Genomic DNA, 13,999 nt, shown 5'->3' on the forward strand with positions numbered 1-13,999 from the left:
TTGCACTCTGTCTATAGTGAAGGATAACTTGACAACTTACACCAACAATCCTGAAATGTCTGTTTGGGTATTTTGTGCGTGCATAACAGGGTAGTGAAAAGTGTTGGAGGGGAGTGGAATGGCAGAGATGTGAAACAAGAGGAATACAAAGAGTGAGAAACCAGAGAATAGAAGAAATATACAGAAAGAAAGAAAAAAATAAGAAACTGATTCTTTTGAGAAGAGAGAAAAAAGATAAAACCTCAATTAAATTCACAAGAAATAGGAGTGACAAAACATAAATGAATGAATTGAAGAGAAATAAGTACAATTGGGGATGACTTGCCAACTTCATTTCTGATATAAATGGTGAAGCTCCAGATTATACCCTTGCACTTTTGTGGTTTTATTGGCTGGGTTTTTTGCTGGAGCATTTTATAAGTACTTATTCAAAGATAAAAACACTCTGATACTTCTGTGGATTTTCCATTAATACTTCTTTGAACTGTTGCTACCAATCAAAAGTAAATAATTTTTCTTACATATTTTACTTTTTATCTCTTACAGCTACACCAAACAGTATTAAAAATGCTTAACAGCAATTGAAAGAAGACGCAAATGGGGTTCTCAGTGCATTTATTTTTTTGCATAGATAATGAACTTCAGACACTAAATTTATGTCAGCATTGACAATATGGTTCCCACTGATGGCTATAGAACATTAAAGATAAACATGAGCTTTAAATTTATTATTTCATCTTGTCTTTCAGTTTCAGTCATCAGAAAAGGTTGAGCTATGCGGTTTCCTTTAATATTGAAGTCGACAGTATATGCGTCTCTTGTACTACTTTTAAGGAGCAAAAAGAAATAGCTTTAAACCTGTCAGTTTAAAAATAAAATATCCTACTATTTTTTTACTTTTTCTCAATTCAAAATGAGTTTTATCAGTTAAAGAAAATTAAAATGCTATAATAAAGCAGCTGCCCAGAAAATAAAGAATTTATATCAGTAACTCAGGTTTTCTTATCACTCATCCATAGCACATGCTGTACAAAACCCCAACAATTATGGACAGCAATCAGAATGATTCTGATAATAATTTTTAGAATATCTTCCTTTTCTCTCAGTATTGGAAACTTAATTGCTAACTTGATATACATATCATACGGCATGCTATAAAATACATAATATACACAATTATATATTATATACGAGGTTGACTATATGTGCATGTAGACATTAATTAAACTGTTAATAATCTTATATAATTCTGCTGCTGAAAGAGCTTGTTAAGACAAAGCATATTTAAAGAATATTTCCTACATTATCAATATAATTTAATGGTAGATAAAATCTATAATTTTATCATAATAGAACAATAGATAAATCATTTTATTTGAATGCTGATAAACCATTACAAACTTTGTTGCTTCTCTCTAGTATAACAAGCCTGACCTTTTGTCAGACATCAGCTACGCATTACCTTATTCTTAATGAATTTGGAAAATTACATTACAGAAAGAATTACTGTAATGAATGCTCTGTCACTATCATGTAAGCGTATGTGACCAGGAGTTGCAATAACAGTGCACAGGTCAGGTAACCATTTTCATTTCAGTACAACTCCTAAGAAATCTAACATGGGTATCAATTAGTCAATTCCTTGTTCTTTCTTTAGTTAAGATCATATTTAACAGAGAAAATATTAAAGACTGATTCAATATTTTTTTGTGTTTTGTCTTCCTGCAATATACAATGGTATGGGGTTGATGGTGGGGTAAGAGGGGAAAACTGGGAATGAGTGAGCTGAAACATTAGTGGATGCGACCTCTGAATTCTGTTCTATCCTTAAGAACCTGTTGGAAAATACATCATAAATGTGTTGGCATTTTAAAAATGTTGCTGAATTCAAGGACTTGTCATCTAGATTATATCATCTTCTTCACTTTTGTCAGTTATGAGAAATGGACCAAAATTTCAGCGGTAAGCCAGTCCTCTTTTTATTACCTTTTAGTAAGTAGAATGAAGCAAATCTTGCCTGGAATACTTACTTTTCAACTTAATTGTAGAATGACTTTTCTTTCATAAGTTTTGGTGTCCTATGGATGTTCATATCACCAATGGCAAATCTAACAAAGACAATGGTACTTGTAGAGAGCCTCAGGATGAATTTCTGTTATGTCGAGTAGCTTTATGTTTTTTTCATGTATTTTAAGGGAAGTGTTCTTTGTTGGTCTTGTGGGGCTTTTTCCCGAAATGGCAGCTGCAGTAGGAACTCAAAAAATTTGTAGATGATGTATCGCGTGTGACAGCCTTTATATAATAATTTATCCTTCATGGCAGGAAGGAATTCCACAAGTGCCACCACTTATTACAATTTTCACAGTTCATAGAGCTTATAGTTGGAGGGAGCTTCTGGGTCATTTGGTGCAAGACTCAACCTATGCATTAAGTTTCCTCACGTAGCATCCACCATCTCTGAGCACATCTAATGGAGCTTCAGTGACTTCCTTGTTGTGACTACATTAACCCATTGATACCTAAGCTGAATTTCTTCTGTCAACCTACCATTTTTTTGGGGTGATTCTAAAGTTTGTGTGCTTCCTGAGCACACAAACACCCTTCATCCCCATCCTTATTTGTTTGGGGTATTTTAAATGAGCATTTACAGTAAAATTATTAAGCACCAATCTAAGATTCCTATGACAGAAATATTAAGCCCAGCTGAACATAATTAGATAACTTCATTGTAAATGGATTTATAGAGTAATTTGATTCTGTAGCTTCCTGAAAATCAGTGTTTTGTCTATTTCATTGTCAGTATCTGTAAAGAAAATGTCTATTAGCAATAAACTTAAGTTTCATGAAGTCCTTCTGCAACATAAGATAGAAGAGACCAGAAAGTTTTGTTTAATAAACTGGGGTTCACTGTGAGAATTACTTCTACATTGGAGAACTACTGCTCAGAAAGCCCTAAGAATTTTGTTTGGAAGAGCCTTTTTTTGAAAGTAGATAAGAAACAGTCTGGTTGTCTGACAGCACCTCAGGATTTTTGAATTTTAAAATCCATTGTGCCAACATCTTCTAAGGAAAAAAACACTCAATTGACCAGTTCACCATCATATTTCGTTGGCACTTAATTTTGATATCTTTTCCTCGTATCTCTTTTTCAAGATTTTTCTACAGTTGCATTGTATGGAGTGCACCATGTTAACCTCTCTCAACTTTTGCCTGCTTTCAATCTCATTGACATCTTTTTCTAGAAGAAAGTCAGATATAAGTATATGTGAGTATATTCCTGAGTTAGTGTTGCATAAAAAATAATATTGCATTGCTTGTTTTACTAAGTTTTACTAAGATTGTGCTTTCATGTCATGTGTTGAGTCTTCTGATGTCAGTTCAATGCAGTAGTAGATACTTTGTCATGCTATTCAACAACTGGCATATGAAGTATTTTGAATTGCTGTGTTCCTTCCTTCCTTTTTTTTTTTTGGTATTTTTTATTTATAACAGAATTTTCTGCTATATTAATTGACAGATATTTCAACGGTTTGTGATTTACCTTTACATAGTGTAAATCATACCTGTATCCTGAGATAAGGCAAGAGATTTCTGAAGAGTGATCCTTGAAAATTTCATCACTTTATAGATTGTATTTTCTACAGAGAAAATAGAATAAATTTTCACTATTACAAGTGACTCATAAGAATACAGTTTGTCAGTGTAAAACCCTATGTTGAGATGGAAAGTGCCACTCTCCAGGGAACTGATGATGACTTCCTCAGCATAGTCTACCACCAGCCAGGCGGGCACTTTTTCCTAATTTCTTACATGAAGGATTTAAATTAGACATGAGTGGACTGGACTTCAAGCAGGAGATCAAATTTTGAGGAAGATGTTTTCATATATTTACCTGCTTAATAGAGATAAAAATTGCTAGAGGGCTAGACTTATGCTCCCGGGTCCTTTCCAAAGCATATGTCTAGTTTTTGTTTCAAAACACACCTAAAATTATTTGAACTGAAGGATCTGTTTCCTACTTTTGCTTTGAGAAACTACTGATCTGGTTTTGCAGACACTGAGATAAAATCTGTGCAATGCAGACATTCAGTCCAGAGAGTTTTTTAACCCCAAAACCTGAAGTCTGACCAAGACACATAAATCATGATGTTTAATGGAGAGCATTATACAGCCTTAATTATAACAGATTATCCTTCCTATTACATGAATTAATACATGGTAATTTCTGGCTGTGTTTTGACATCTATGCTATTGGTAGAAACATTCACCCTTACCCAGAACATCCTTGAAGATCCATCATAAACAAATAGCAGAATGCTCCTGTAAGAAATATTTTAATTACGATTTCAAAGTAGATGAAAACTCTTTAGAAATTCTGCTTCAATAAATTATATGAGAAAATTAGGTATTAATATAAGGAAAATCAAATGGCTCTTGATTGATTCTTAACATTTCTGTCAGAAGAAGAGTTGATTTAATTAATGTACTCGATTAAACACAGTGAAGCGAAGTTAGTGTATTGAGACAGCGTTAGGAAAATGTGCACAGTGCCAGCATAAAGTTTTAAGGATTGAGGTTAGATTATTTCTCTGCCCAGATAATATGGTAATGATCAAAGTTGACATTCACAGGTATGGGAAAGACATAACAGATATTTTACTGCGCTAGATGTGAGCAAAAGGATCCTCTGTCTCCCATACCTGCCAGTTTGTGCTCAAGGGCATTTAAAGTCTTTTCCCCTGTTGCTATACTTGGTGGCGAAAAAGGAATTCCAAGCACAGAGTCTGTGGTCTTTCCTCCCCTTCTCTCCCCATGGCTTCCCAACCCCCTTACCAGAACTACAAAGAAAAGCTTCCTTCAATCTTCTTATTCCTTGTGCATTTGTTAGAAAATCAGCCAAAGTACTAATCTACTATCAGGTGTAAATCCCGCAGGATTTCTTTGGTTAGGCTGGTCATATATTGAATTTGAAAGCAGAACATTTGGCTGGAGAAAGTTAGGAACATAAATACAGGTTATTCTCCCTGAAAAACCTTTCTGAAATATCACAGTAGAAAGTGATAAAACCACTTTTACACCGAGTTAAAATTGTAGTTGCCATACAGCTTCCTCAGAAAAAATTGTATGACAGAAAATATATATATATATTTCACAGTTTAAAAATGTTGTCACATCTATATACCCTCTTTATAACAAAACAAAAAGTCCTAAATACTGAGGCAGTACCTTCCCTCTTGGTGAGTTGTATTTTGCCCATTGTGAAAATAATTATATTGTCACAAAATCAAAAGGCTATTGTGGGTATATTTTTATGCATTTTTTATTTAAGATGCAACCATGAAAATTTGATTGCAAAAATGTATGTATCTGTGTCTATTTATGCCTGTAAATGTGTGTGTATTGTGTTTCAAATAAATAAAAAACATATTTTGGGATTTATTTTAACTGCACACATGGGTACCTCAAGTAAGAAATGAAGTTCTACAGGACAAGATTAATAACATGTTAAGCAGTGTAAAGTCTTGTTTGCTGATGGAAATGTAGTCAAGGAAATATTTTCTGTAGAGAGGACAATGAAGAGGTAAAAGATTATGAAAAGGTAAGTTCCATATATATAAATTAGAATGAAATCTGCTACTTAAGCAGTACTCTGAAAAGGTTCAGTGAAGTAGAGATAAGGCGGGAGGTCAAAGTGCAAATTTACTGTAATTCAGAGCAGGGTTTCAGGCCTCTGTTTATTGGTGCAAACACCATCTCCCTTGGATTGCTGAGTATTCTCAGAGAGAAATTTTTTAAACTTTGCTAAGAAGTGAAACACATTTGTGGACCCTGAGCAAGAGAAAGAGGCCCAGAAGGTTTTTGGCTTAATTGTTGGGGTGACGATCCAGGAGTGGAAATCACCATAGTCAGAGATTATGATCATGTTTATAGCAGTGTTTTACACAGAACAGTGCACTGAAGCATCTACACCAGAATAGTTTGTGTGCAGTGGATAGCACTCCTGGGAAACAATGCTCTAAATCATTTATCGGTTAGAAAATGTCCAACACTAGTTGTGTTTCATATCTCTCTGCATTTAAATAACAGTTTTTCAGCTGAAGCTGCAATCAAATTCAAATCACTTGTCAATAGAAAATCAGAGCATTGTTTTTCAAAAGATAACAAAGAAGTAAAAAATATGATGCGATTTCGTGTTCCAGAAGGAAAACAAACAAACAACTTAACAAAATCCCCAAACCCCAAAATTGAAACCCAAACCCAAACATTGTCATTTTGAAGACTTAATGCCATTACCTTCTGGTCACAGATTTAGTTAGGACTGTGGAGATAGTCAGAGTTTTCATGTGACACCTACAAACTAGTCCCTGATCTGAAAAAGAAAGATGTCAGATGATTCTTTTCATGAGAGATTGGAAACAAAATGAGGGTTTAACAATGTTAAGCAATGGGGAACTTTCCAAGTGAAGCTAGCAAGTACAGATACCTGTGAAGAGTGCAGTTACTAAATGTAACAGTTGCCATGGGGGGCTAAGCAGTTGCCCTTTAATGTTTATTTGTTTGAATATGTACTATTCTCTTGGAACACAGGCAGAACTCAGGTACTGTATGCACAATTCCCCTGTAGATATACAGATAAGGAGACCAGGAAAGCAGTCCAGTGATACCCATCCCTACTGAGACAGTGGCTGTATCTCAGTGCAGAAATTCTCTGCCGCAGCAGAGGTTCTGTTTCTTTATGGTTTCCACTGCATGGTCCGAGGTGCAGGGCTCACAAAAACCCTGCAGATCCATCAAGACAGGGATGTAGGTATATCTGCAAGGAAGGAAAATCTTTCCTGCCAACAGCCTTCACGTCTGTGTATCTTCCTTAAAAAGAGGATATCTGGGCTTTGGGCAGCACAATATGCTTAGCTGCAATCAGATTTTCTCCCCCAGAAGAGTCTGTGTGCCAGCTCATGCGCCATATAAACCTGTGTGCTGGGAAAAGCTTATATGACACAAAACTTATAAGCATGCAAAGCTTATAACTTGTAGGGCTACTTCCATTCAAGGCTGCCTCTTTCTTTGTGCTCCCCATCTCTCAAAGGCAGTATTATCAGAAATAGATTTGTGAGACCCTTTCCACACCAGTGACAGAGCTCCTAAGATTCAATTAGAAGCGGAGCAGAGTTGATTTCAGTGCTCAGCCTCTTGCTAATGTCAGTTAAGCTTGGACATCCTCTCAGTGCTTTACTGCCACTGTCATAGTGTGGAAAAGATGGCAAACCAGTGAAGAAGGGTAATAAGCAGTCCTACTGTAGCAAACTTCTGCAAGTCCTTGTATCATGGGCAGACTGTATTACAGTGAGAAGTTTTACAGTGAGAAGATATGCCATGTTGCCTCCAAGAACAAAATTCTTCCCTGTTATTTGCAAATGCGTGCCTGTGGGTTTTGTTTTTCACTATCAGCTTTTCAGCTTTCCCCAGCTGAGGAATGTGACACTGCAGGCTGAAGATGGCTGTATTGCCAAGATATAGGTATTGTAGCCTGTATTGTTGAGAAACAAATGAAACCTTTACATCCCAGCAAAAGCTGCAATAAAGATTTACTTTTCCCAGAGACAACTTCTACTGCCATAGCTCTTCAAAACTTTTTTACAAGAAATCTACAGTCAGACACTCTCACTTCGGACATTCCTTGTTGATGAGTCAAGCTATTGCAATCTCAGGCATTCCTTGCAGAGTCAGATAGTTGTTCCCACAGCCAGCTTCCCAGGATGTCATGTGTGTTGATGTAAATCTGACTGGTGTTACCTGTGTGAAGATCTTACCAGTTGCTTTGGATTGAAGCAAATTATCGAAGCTCCTGTCTTTTCAAGGCCATGGCTTTCTAAGGATTTCATTGGAGAGAATTAAAAAAATTCCAGTGTCCAACATATTCACTTTGGATCCTCACTTTGTGTTTCCTCCTCTCATACTGCTTCCAATATGACTGCACAATGTTCTTGGCTTTGCTCTTCAATCCACTGCTCCCTTTGCCTAGTACAGGGTGTGTTTTCTGACCTCAATCCAGCCTTAACAGCTGGGTATAACTTACTATGTCTTCATCACTGCCCACACCTGTAGCTATGAGATTGGAGGGAAAGTGGGAACATGGGAATTCATTTGTTTCAGGTTTTTATGAAGACATGGAAATATTAAAAAATATATTTCCAAGCAATGATGTCAATGTCAAGCTAGAGGTTATGCCCATACCTTTAATTTATAAAGATGTTCAAGAAATACACCTATTTTAATGTAAATAATTATATTTATACTAAGCCATTAGCAGATGCTAAGAGCAGACAACTGTAAAGTGAGATACATATTTAGTATAATCTATATAAAAAGCAGAAGTAAATATAGTAAATAAATCATATTTTCAGAGCACTTCAGTAGCATCTGGACATCTTTTCTCACATTTAATTAATCATGTAGAAAGTGCTTACTCTGCTGTTGTGTTGGCTGTGTGCAAGAAAGAAGCAGGATGCTAAGAAGAGTTCCAACATTATTGTACTTCTCAATCTTTTGAGACTGCTGAAACACACTTACCAAGATCATAGCTGGCAACGTTAATAGTATTAGTTTAGCAATTGCTTTGTGGAGTTTAATTTCAATGTTAATATGCACTGTTAGCTGTAAATAACCTCTTTAAAAACTTCAGGAGCTCTTAATATGAGGGAAATTGGCACTTGCAGTCTGCAGAAGTGTATGGAACATTGTAATTTGCAGTATCTGTCTTCTGTATAGGTCTAAAAATTTCTGTCTGGTTTTGTTCCATTTGAATGGGATTTTTAGTTTAAAAATCGGGAAGGAGGGTGTATGAGCTACTTTGTTGGAAATATATGAGTGTATTGAATGGAGTGATAGTGTACAGCTTTATTTGTTTACCAAAAAAATATTTAAAATGCCAACATGCTAAAGTGTCAATCTGATTTTGTTGATCTTAATTTTACAGAGGTCACTTTATATGTTCCTGCTTTTCTTAAAAATTGTTTAACATTAGCCTTGAATACAGATACTCATTGAAATAGCTTTGAGTTCTAGTATTTTCTGTCATTTTTGTAGAACTTTTCAGCGAGTCATTATGAATTTACAAATGCTAAACTGATGCTTAACTCATTTATGATATGAAGAAAGAAGATTCAAGCTTTTTCACTCATCTGTACAATAAAGTTTCTATTACTTTCAGTTCATAGCTAACAAATGCATTTCAGATGAAAATAATGATTTCATTTTTTAAATTTTTTAAAGAAGCTAAATAAATTTTTAAGAAGTTTTTTTCATTTTTCAGTTTTTAATGTTTTAAACTTTTTAAAGAAGTTAAATTTTTTAAAGAAGTTTTTTCATTACATCCATAAAGGAGATAAAATATCTTTCTTTAGGGTCTGAATTTAGCTCTATAATCTTGTAACTACTTAATTGGTAGATACTAATTTAGTAATTTACTTATGAAAATAAAATATTTTATTACCATAGACCTTACACCTTGAAATTACTTTATTCTGTGTGTCCCGTTCACCCCTCCTATACTTTGAGAACAAGTGCCTGTGACGGTTAATGATAAATGATGAATGTCCTTTGCTGTTCCGGACAGCTCGAGCCCAAGGTGTGTTTGGCAGAAGCGCAGCTCCTCGGTTTCCCCATGCGCCAGAGCGCAGTCTGCACGGGTGCGGACGCGGAGCGCTGCCTCCCAAAACCGCGAATTGCAGCGGGGTTTGTTCGGAGCTGCGTCCCTGCATCCCTGCATCCCCACATCCCTGCTTCCCTGCATCCCTGCATCCCTGCATCCCTGCATCCCTGCATCCCTGCCCTACATCCCTGCGTCCCTGCATCCCTGCGTCCCTGCATCCCTGCATCCCTGCATCCCCACATCCCTGCATCCCTGCCCTACATCCCTGCGTCCCTGTGTCGCTGCCGCAGGGAGCGCGAAGAGCGCTGTCATGCCGAGCCATGCCGAGCCATGCCGTGCCGTGCCGTGCCGTGCCGTGCCGTGCCGTGCCGTGCCGTGCCGTGCTGCGTGTGCTGCGCCTCCCGCCTGGCACAGGGAGGGAGAGCGGCAGGCTGGAACGGGAGCCGGCGGCCGGGCAGCGAGGGCCACTAGGTGACACTGCCACCTCGCGGATGAGCCCGCCCAACATTATTTATACAGCAGGTTAAAAATTGTGCCGGAGTAATAGATTTTCCTATAGCATAACACCTATCGCAGGATAACGTCTATACCAGGATAACATCTATTGCAGGATAACATCCATACTCAGATAAAAAAAAAAAAAAAAAAACACTAAAATCAACAAACAACTCAAAATGTGTTTGGTCTTATTTTGTTGCTCAGTTATTACCTTTGTTGACTATCATTGAAAAGAATGGGTAGATGGGAATAGCAAAGTCTCAGCTCAGCGACGTAAACTCAGCCTCCTAATCTGAGGGTTTTTTTTGCTATTTATTTGAAGCATTAATCCAGGGTGGTTTTTATGAAGGTTCTACAGACAAATTAAAATTTAAAGTCAAATGTTCAGAGTAATATATATCAACTTTTAAAAAAAAAATTTATTATTCCCATTATCACTCATGAAAATTTCAAAGTAATAAATGAGTGATTCTCTCTTTTTTCATAGGTTTTAAAAGTGCTATGGGCATAAAAATAAGTATGAATACACTGTCTGTAAAATTTTACTTATGGGCATAAAAATAAGTATGAATACACTGTCTGTAAAATTTTACATATGGGCATAAAAGTAAGTATGAATACACTGTCTTTAAAGTTTATTTCAAGTTAACTTGAGCCTTTTTGGTATATATAGACACATAATCTAGCTAAACCAAAATAATTGAAAATTAAATATCATGCTAATTAATTTCAAAGATTTTAAAAATTATATTTCTCTCACTTGAAAATGTGCTTTGAAAGTTAATGGATTGAGTACTATGAAAGAAATTATAATGAGCTCAGGTTCATGTGAAAGTCACCCCAGAACAGGTATATAAATTATTTATAAATGATAAAATAACCTTGGCAGTGGTTCAGTCCAATTTGTACCACAACAGTTATTAATGTTAGCAGGTGGGGTTTTTTCCCCTTCTTCTGATGGGGTTTTTTCCTTTACTTCGTTGGTTTGTTGTGGTTTGATGTGGTTTGGTTTGGTTTGGTTTGGTTTGGCTTGACTCTTGGCTTGGCTTGTCTTGGTTTAGCTTGGCTTGGCTTTAAGCCAATTCAAGTTTTTAAATCCCTCATTTTCCTCTTTGAACTTCTCCCAGAAAAATTTGAGGCTAACAATTTTTGATGTAGAGTAGTAATTTTGTTTTCCAGTAGCCACATTCTTCATGTAGGAACAAAATATTTGTTAAGAAGGTTGAAGTGCAAATGAAGAACTGCCCATTCCCAGGCTATGCCCAGACTGCAGCTCTAAACTGTATAGAACTATCCTCAGTATGGTGTAGTCAGAAATTCTGTTTTGCTTCTAAACTGCAAGTTTTGCATCCATTAGCTACATGGTTCATAATTAGTGTTTGGGCCAAACAAAGAGTCAATATGATGTCATGTCTAGACAACATGTAAATTAATATGAAAGCAATTGAGTTACAAATTCTATACTAATACAAATTAATCTGAATTAAGTTTAATCCACAGTTATTAACTGATTAAATGTGGCTGTTGGTAGCTACAGGGTGCTGACTTCCATCTGTGATTATTAGGGACACAGCTTAATCACTGATGCTGCACAGGGAAATATTTAAAGCAAATGACATATACAGTGACTCTTAGTGTTTGTTAATTGAATGCAGCATCTAAGAATGAAAATTATAAATCTACATTTTTAAAATATGTAGAAAGTCTGTTTTGATTTTCATAATTAGCTTCTGGTTTGAGTAAGCTTAGTGCATGTTTTGTTGATTCTGAGTATGTTTCCCAATTGAGAAGTTCACATTTCTGTAGGTGAAATTCTAGACCACAATGAAAATCAATACAGATTTCTAATATTTTCACTATTACTCAAAATATATGAAATCCATTGCCAAAAATAAGCAGGTATGTGTATGACATTATCCCACACTGCCAAAGCTGCTTACATTTTAGAACTGGATATGCAGTAATGTAAACAACACAGTGACAGATGTGTCCACAAAAATTGCAAAAATGTTGATGCAAATTGAGCAAGAACCAGAGTAAATTCTGTGTAGATTTACATAATATTGTTTTAGGAAAAAATGTTCCTTTTAGGCCGTGCATGTGGCATTTAAATTTTTTGTCATTCCTATTAGCTTTTCAGTTCAGGCAATAGGTAACACAAAAGTTTAAAAAATATAATTTAGATGGAAATTACCTCGCTACAGAAAGCTTCAATGTCTATGATTTACCCACAAAGCAAAATTACAAGCAATTACTAGCTGATATTTTCTGTGAGATTTTGTTTTGTTCTGTTTTGTTTTGTGGGTTTTGTTTTCTGTATTTACTGAAAAGCAGCTAAAGAGATTAGGGAAAATATTTTATACGCTCTTTGTGACTGAAGAACTAGTTCATCAGTAAATTGTCTCAAAGCTTTGGAATCTATTATTAATCTATCACATAGTGTATATATAGCTGATAATTGCGAACTATGTGATATCAAAACCAGGGTCATTCTGTTCTATAGACTCTTTTATGGACATCCTACTCATTCCCATAATAACTGAAGCTGTCATGACAGTAGTTTGTGCCTAGCATGAAGCCCTAAACAGTTCTGACAAGCTGCAGCTCATTAAGTGACAGTCGTTTTGTTGACATGTCTATCAGCTCTCAGGGATGTACCAAGATGAATAGACCCAAAACAATAGCTCCATTTGTTAGAGCAGTAGCTTCTCTAATACACGATGAGACAATCTAGCCAAGCCGCCTTCAGCACAAAGACATAATTAATCAAATGGACAAATGGTTCGAATATTGCTCTAGCATATTCTGTAGTGGACAGAGGTTTCCATGGAAACATTGGCATTTCCATCACAGTTAATGACCATTCTGTACAATGAAGCTCCAAAAGAGATAACTATGGAGAGAAAAAAAAAACCAAGGAACCAAATAAATAAATAAATAAGGAACAACTGACAGGTAAAAGAACATGTTTGAGGGTGTAACTCTGTTCTGACGGTGAAATTAATGACTTCATTTTCATCTGTTTGTAGAATGCAAGGCACACATAGGCCATCATGGTCATCCTGTTTGACCTGCTTAACATGGGCCTATAGCTCTGTCTGGAACTAGAGCATATGATTTAGAAAGACACGTAGCTTTATTTCAAGTATTGTGTTTGAAGAATCTATCATGTTCCTGCTTTATTTATTCCAATATTTAAATATGCTAAGGGTGAAGAATTTGCACTATATTTTGTATTTTGCTCCAGTCCATCTAACTTTGCTTCCCAAGCAGTGCCTGCAGTTGTGCTGAAAGATTCTGCAAAAAATCAGTTCAGCATCACGTTCTGCTATATTAAAGCTGTTATTTGCAAACTTCATTCTTTGAGTCTGTCTAATTTTTCCTACACAGAGATAACATTGCTTTCTAAATAATACTCAGTGTTTGTTAATGTGGTATAGCAATAACAGATTTTTGTCTCCTGGGGGAAGCTTAATGGTCCTTTCCTTTCCTGCAACTTTCCTGCAACTTTCTTTTCCTGGAACTTTTTTTTCTTTTCTTTCCTGAAGTTTTCTTTTCCTGGAACTTTCTTCTCTTTTCCTAGAACTCTTCTGGAACTTTCATTTCATGATTTCATGGAACTTTCCTGACCTTCCCTTTCCTTTTTTTTTTTTTTTTTTTTTTCCTAAAGTTTCCTTTCCTGGAACTTTTTTCCCCTTTAATTTCCTAGAACTTTCCTTCCTGCAACTTTTCTTTCCATTCCTGGAACTTTCCTTTCCAGGAAATTTCCTTGCCTGGAATTGAATTTTCTTTTCCTTTCCTGCAACTTTCTTTTCCAGGAACTTTCCTTTCTTTTTCTGTAACTTCCCT

The 13,999-nt window shown here is 35.9% G+C and overlaps 1 long non-coding RNA gene across 2 annotated transcripts in view; it reads left to right on the forward strand.

Moving 5' to 3' along the window:
* The window catches only part of LOC141727218 (uncharacterized), a 107,305-nt gene that overhangs the window by 52,917 nt on the left and 40,389 nt on the right, over positions 1–13,999 (forward strand). Inside the window, exon 4 of one of the 2 annotated variants that reach the window (XR_012578265.1) lies at positions 547–877. The exons of the other annotated variant lie outside the window; for it this stretch is intronic. This is a non-coding gene — a long non-coding RNA (uncharacterized LOC141727218). Of the gene's footprint in view, positions 1–546; positions 878–13,999 lie in introns of those variants that run through there. 2 annotated transcript variants of the gene reach the window in all.

The sequence above is a fragment of the Zonotrichia albicollis genome, chromosome Z, assembly GCF_047830755.1.
Source record: "Zonotrichia albicollis isolate bZonAlb1 chromosome Z, bZonAlb1.hap1, whole genome shotgun sequence".
Lineage (NCBI taxonomy): Eukaryota > Metazoa > Chordata > Aves > Passeriformes > Passerellidae > Zonotrichia > Zonotrichia albicollis.